This window comes from Fukomys damarensis, unplaced genomic scaffold, assembly GCF_012274545.1.
Source record: "Fukomys damarensis isolate Sample0158 unplaced genomic scaffold, DMR_v1.0_HiC HiC_scaffold_33, whole genome shotgun sequence".
NCBI lineage: Eukaryota > Metazoa > Chordata > Mammalia > Rodentia > Bathyergidae > Fukomys > Fukomys damarensis.
Genome location: NW_022900945.1, coordinates 43,888,913 through 43,895,832, shown reverse-complemented (window position 1 = coordinate 43,895,832; position 6,920 = coordinate 43,888,913). Strand labels below are relative to the sequence as shown.

The 6,920-nt window shown below is 44.5% G+C and overlaps 1 pseudogene; it reads right to left on the bottom strand.

The window, feature by feature from the left end:
• Positions 1-2,482: 2,482 nt before the first annotated feature.
• LOC104867040 lies at positions 2,483-6,559 on the bottom strand (annotated as a pseudogene).
• Between the last annotated feature and the right edge of the window lie 361 nt (positions 6,560-6,920).

Here is a 6,920-nt window from a genome sequence, read left to right as displayed (position 1 = left end):
CACTACGGTAGGATCAGGGATTTAGCTTGGAGGTTCTACTGCCTGCCTTGCAAGCGCAAGGACCCGAGTTCGAACCCTGGTACCCCCTCCCAAAAAAAAGTGTAAAATTGCACTAGGATAGCCTTTCCACTACTAAGTATCTCTCGGGCAGATCTCAATGCTTCAAAAGATTTTAGCCTGCTAAACAAATATCTTTCATTTCATTAATCCCTTTTCCCTTAAAATAACCAGCAAAACACACGAGACTCAAGGCAAAAGCAAAGGAAAAAAGTCAAAGAAGCCTAAAAGGAATGGACAATTTCCATGAGGTTCTTTTGAACCAAAGGGAACCGCTCCCAACGCCTCGGTAGAGCTGGTGGCAGGGGTGGAGATGGTGCAGGACCCACAGTGGAAATCCCAGCTCCCACTGTCTGGGTTTCTGGAAGCTCGGTTTGATAAGAAGGGGTTGAGAAAGGAGGAAGACAGGTTACTGAGTAATGGAGGAGGGAGGAAAAGACGATGAGTGTCAGAAAAGGAGCGAGGGAGCAAGAGGAAGGGTACTGCTCTGGGTATTTGGCCTTGAGCATGTTGTCTATTAAACTGTAGCTTAATTTAGCCAATTAAGTAAATTAGAGTTTACTTTGGCTAAGCTGAGAAGAAGGCGTTGCATTAGAATGGAAAGATTACAGATTCTGGATAGAGGCACATTTAGGTTTCAATCCCTGCTTTTTTTAACGACCTCTATAGCTTCCAAATCTCATGGAATGAAATAGTATACTGGGGATTTGGCTCAGTGGTTCTGCTGCCTGCCTTGCAAGCCCAAGGTCCCGAGTTCGATCCCCAGTACCAAAATAAATAAAACTCATGGAATGAAATAACTGTTCCTGTAGTTGTATATGAGATAGGATATATAGAAAGAAAGGAAGAAAGAAAACCTTAGGCTTAGATGTAGATGTAGCTTATAGTGCTTAGCATGTGTGAATTCCTGAGTTCAGTTCAGACTGAAGGACTGAATTAATTGAAGATACGTTGACTTTGATATCTAGGACCCTAATACAGAATCTGTAGTCTGCAGAGTTAAAATAATAGACTTTATTCATGCTGAGAACCTGGGGGGGGCGGTGTGTGAAAATTTTTAAAGAAATAATGAGACTTTGACAACAAACAACTAAAATCCTGACTTTGTTGTTTGCTATCAGTTATTGATCAAATCTTGAACGTCTCTGTGCATCAATTATCCTCAGCTGTAAAATAAAAATAACTATCTCAGAGGATGCCAATGGGATGCGGTTAAAGCGCAAGGTGGCCAGGTGTGGCAGTGCCCACCTATCTTATCTCAGCACTCTGGGAGGCTGAGGCAGGAGGATCAAATGTTTGAACCCAGACTCAGCAATTTAGCAAGACCCTATATCAAAACAGACAAACAAACAAACAATAAATAAAAGGGGGCTGGGGATTTAGCTCAGTGATTCCACTGCCTGCTTCACAAGTGCAAGGTTCCAAGTTCGATCCCTGGTACTGGCAAAATAAATAAATAAATAATAAAGGGTAGGAATATAGCTCAGTTTGAAGGCCCTGGGTTCCATCTGCAGTACTGCGCCTACCTATCTATATACACACATAAATAGTGCAAAATGTGGGCTGGGGATATAGCTCAGTGGTAGAGCACTTGCCTGGCAAGTACCAGCTGGGTGTAATGTCTGGGAGGCTGGGGCAGGAAGATCACAGATGCAAGCCCAGCCTGGGCAATTTAGCAATTTAGTAAGATCCTCTCTCAAAAAAGAAAGGGTGAGCAGGAAGCGGGGGGCTGGGATGTAGCTCAGTGTGAAGGTCCTAGGTTCAATCCCCAGTATCACCAAAAAAAAAAAAAAAAAAAAAAAAATTGTAAGAAATCTGCTTGATAAATGTCATAAATTTTTTAAAGGACCATAACCAAATTTATCTTTCATTATGACATAGACATATCTCACTCCCCACCTGCCAACCAATTAATCCCCTTTTTCCATGCAGAAATGTAAAAATGGCTGAACAAAGAGTGCAGGAAAGTGTAGGCTGGCCAGAAGAATGCACGTCTGTTACCCAGAGCAAAGGCACCCACCGCATGGAGGGGTTTAGGTCTTCTCCACAGAAGGCAGGAAGAGGCAAAGAACAAAGAAAGGCCCACTCTCAGGAAGCTCATGCTCTCTGGGGAGCCTGGAGCCCTTATCCTATCTGAAATGCCCTCATGTCCCCTCCCATATGAAATGCCAGTCCACCTTGTGAACTCTTGGAAAAGAAAGAAAAATCCACCCCAAGTATGTTTTTTTGTTTGTTTGGCTTTGGTGATAATACAATTTAATTTGCAAGTTTCTAATATGAAAACTTTCCCAACACAACTTGAGACACCCGGACAGCTTTTATTATTTATGCGTTTATTTGGTACCGGGGAACGAACTCAGGACCTTGCAGGTGGCAGAACCACTGAGCTAAATCCCTTGCCCCAGACAACTTTGACTAAAAGGATTTACAGCAGCCAATGTTGAAAAAGTTTCTGCAGCTTTTGACTTCTTCAAAGAGCTGATAGCCCTCATCTGCGTCTTCACCTTAATCATCATCATCTTTCAATAGCTCCTCCAGGGAAGTACAACGCTGATCTTGGAATTTTACGCACACATAAAAAGTGACCAATTTTAAAGTGTGCAGCAAGAACAGCTTCAGCAGCAGCACCCAGATCTCCACTCTCAGGAACTTCTGGAGGAGCAAAAAAATTAAAGAAAGAATAATTGGAAATTGTCTTAGTCACTGTACCAACTGTCCCATGTCCCGTATGTCTCTGCTTCTTTTTAATGGTTTTCAAAGTGACATTCTTTCCTGTTTTCCAATCTATTTGGCACCCTGTACAGCCCATAATTTCTGGCCCATCAAATGCAAAGGGATCAGAACCATCTGGTTCAGATCTCATTCTATATACGTCTTTGTCAACACTTCGTTTGTGAAATATATCCACTGGGTTCAAAGTGGAAATTCTAAGGTAAAACTCATAGGCTGGTCAGCATCTGAGAACTTCACTTTAATGTCCTTCAAATGCTTCAGAATAGGTTCATCATGCTCCTGAACCACGTCACCAAGCAAGTCAACATTCTTAAAAACAGGAATTCCTTTAGGATCTTCTTTTTCTTCATCTTTTTCCTCATCTTCAATCTTGACCTTTTCTTTCAGCTCCTCTGAAATTTCTTCTTTCTCACCTGGTTTCTGCTAGGTACAAAGAGCCCAAAACCAAGAGCAGATCAGGACCATAACAAGCCTTTATTATGGGGAGGACCTGCTGGGCTGTGTCGGAACAAAGGAGAGAGAGAGAACTATATGGCTGAACCAGGGAGCGCTTCTTATAGGACTGGGGTGGGATTGAGTGATGCAGTGGCTGGGGATTGGGCGAGTTTGTGACACCACTAGGAGGGGCTCGTGTCATCGCGAGTTAGGGCCATCTTAAGGCAAGAGAAACCTAACAGTTTCATTCACATTCATCTTCCGTAGGTTTATAAAGTGTATTAATGATCTCAAATCGCTTATCCAGTAGAGGTTGGTAGAGAACAGCATACTTCCTTTCAAGACCGTGAACTTCTTCATAGAATTTGGCTTCTGTCTGTGCACACTTAGCTTGAAGGGTCTTGAGAGTATTCACTCTCCTTTTAACTACCCTAGGCAAGCTTTCAGGGCGTCCTGTTGGTGAGTCTACCAGACCATCCAGTCTTCCTTGAAGGGCTGTAAGAATCCGAGGATTTTGCATCATCTGAAGAGTCAGCTGATGCGCTTTGATTTTTGTTTGTTTGTTTGTTTCTACACGAGTTTCTGCTTCTTCTACTTCTTCAACATCATCCAAATCTTGATCAAGCTCAGACTGTGCTTTGTTGTCAATGTCGGCTATGTTGTAAGATCCGGGGATATCTGGGGGTAGCTGGGGGACTCGGGCAGCTCGGAGCTGCGCAGGAAGTGACGAAGGAAGGCGGGGGAGGGGGACGGGGCACAGGGCCTCAGGAGGAGCAGGAGATGGCGCCAAAAGAGACCAGCCCTCACCCCTACCCCCCACCCCCGCTGCTGGTGCTCCTGTACCATTCTGAAGTGTGTTTGGTGAAGGAGGGAAGGGTTTGTTGGTTTGTTTTAGGGAAGGGTCTCTTAAACAGTATTTGAAAGAAACTCATGAGGACTGACTGTCCCCAGGGAGACTTTGCAACTCTCTGCTGTCACCCTCACTGCCGCGTGTAGGCCTTTCTCCCTCCATCTGTCCCCACCATTACCACAAGTGCCCTGTTACTTGTCCTAGAACACTGTTTCAGTCGTGTCACTCCTCACTTAAAACATCAGCAAGGGCTGGGAATTTACCTCAGTGGTTCTGTGCTTGCCTGGCAAGTGCTAAGTACTGAGTTCGATCCCTGATACTGGGGGGAAAAAATCAGCAATACTCCATTATTCATGGAATTAATCACAGATTTCCTTGCCTCGCCAGTGTGAACCCGATCTTTGACCCATGGCTTCTCAACCTAAGCCAGAGTGCTACAGTCATCCCCTCAGCATGTCCTGAGCTTCTGCTCCTCCATACGGTTCTTTATTCTATCTAGAATGTCCTCTGGTCCCTTTCCATTTCAAATTCCACACCTCCTTCCTCACAAAGTTCCCCTAATCTCCTAATCCCCTTAGCAATTCCCTCAGACAAACCTTGAGAGTCTTATCATTTGCTGCAGGAGATTAGGGGATTATGGCTCTTCCTAAATTTGGTCTCTTACCCGTCATCAGACTGGTCACCCCCTTGTCTTACTCTACGTAGCACCTCCTGCCACGCTTTGGCACTTCCCAGCAGTGTATCTGCTCCCATCTGTGGTCCTATGTACTTGGGAGACTGAAGCAGGAGGGTCCCTTGAGCCTAGGAGCTCAACTCCAGCCTGGGCAACATAATGAGACTTTGTTTTTTTAAAAAAGATGGCAGCGCTGGTGGGTTTTTTTGTTTTGATTTGTTTTGTTTTTGGCACTGGGGATCAAACTCAGGCTTGCGTTGCGCTTGCCAGGCAGGCACAGTGCCTCTGAGCTACATCCCCAGCGCAGGGTATTGTTTGTTGAATTGAATCATAGCTGAATTAACCACACTCTGCAAGACTTTATTCATATTTGTCACATTTATTTTCCTGACAATACCCCTTCAGGTGAGATAGTCTTGATCTGTCCTATTTTGTCCTGTGTTACTCACAGCAGAAGACTGAGGCTTGAAGAATAAAAACAATTGATCATAGGGGTCAGTGGGGGAGGTACTGAGGTCTATGAGGAAACTATGTTTTGATCAGTGCAAATGCAGGATGACTGCTTGTTAAGTCTCTTGTCTGTTGAGCAAGGCTGTCTTGAAAAGAAAAAAATGAAGAGACTGGGAATGTAGTTCAGTGCAAAAGCCCTGGATTCCATCCACGATATGGGGCAGGAGGATGAAATGAGAAAGGAAAAGGATATTTGGCCCCTACAGGAATCACTGCAAAGTAAAATTATACTTTAAAATTCAATGTTTTTCTCCTCTGAAGATAACCAAGGACAGTTTGTCTCTGCCAGTTTTCAAAGTGTACAAATTGCTTTGCTTGAAAGGCAAGTGGGGAGGTAAATATAGCAGCAATATCTCCGATGTAACATTCTTTGACCTGGCCTGGGCAGATCTTTGACCTTAACCTTTAGGAAAGAAGCAGAAGGGAAGTGTGTCCCTGCTACTGTAGAAGAAACTCCCCTTCCCAGCCGTTCGCAGGCCACAGCAGACATCTGAGCATGAAGAAGCCCGGGATCATGTGTTTTGTCAGGTCTCCCGGGTTCAGCTCCTCCTGGCGGGGAAGACAGAGCCAGGGCCAGTCAGTCAGCCGTATTTACTGAGGAAAAGGTGGCCGGACACCCTGCCTGGAAGCCACACTTGGGTCAGCTTGTGTTCTGCATGTTGCATTTTGAAAAGCGATCCTGCCTAGCATGGTAACGGTGCAGGCTATCAAACCCTCTTTCTTCTCCCTCTTTCCAGAGTCTCTTTTTGCCTAAGGGAACAACTTAAAGACAACAATAAGGGAACTTTAATTTGAAAATGGCCTGGAATACACAACCCAGTGGTAATTGTGTCCTTGGGGCATGAGGTGAAGGACTGGGGGCTGGGAGACTGGCACAGTGGAGAAGGACCCGCTGCCTCTTTGCTCCGGGCTGTTGACTCTTTTACACTAAGAATGAATTAGTGAATTATAGGTGTAATTTTTTTTTTTTAACTGGTGATTGAAGTCAGGGTCTTTTCACTGAACTACATCCCCAGTCCTTTTTATGTTTTTTATTTTGTGAAAGTTTCCCAGGCTGGGGCTTGAACTTGTGATCCTCCTGCCTCAGCCTCCCATAGTTGGGGGAAAGAGGCATGGGCCACCACACTCAGCTACATGTGTAATTCTTTTTAAGTAGGAAAGGAAGAAGACAAGCGATCGATTGAGGAACAGCTTACCTGTGATTTATACATGAAACTTGACTTAGACACGTATGCCCTGCTGCTGCCCAGGAACATATGTGGGGAGGTAACCGTGATGAGCCCATTTTCAGTGTCTAACATCATACCTCAACCCTTTTGTTGCTACTGTTTTGGGGTAGAGAATGTACTCATCAATTCGACTTCTTAAAAAAAAGTTTTCCCCTGGTGTAAAATTGTAAATTATCTATATCACTTCAGAAGGAATAGAAAATGCAGTAAGGCCTTAAGTAAATATCATAGTACTGTGTTGAAGTCACTGTGTGGACCTCTCCTAGGGCACAGCAAAGTATATGAACAGCAGGTGCGCTTCATTATATAGTAGATGAACGATTGTGTGTGTGTGTGTGTGTGTGTGTGTGTGTGTGTGTTGGTGTTTTGTTTTGCTTTTTCAGGACACTGCTACTCAGCCAATCCCTGGGCTCAAGAGATCCTCCTGCCTCAA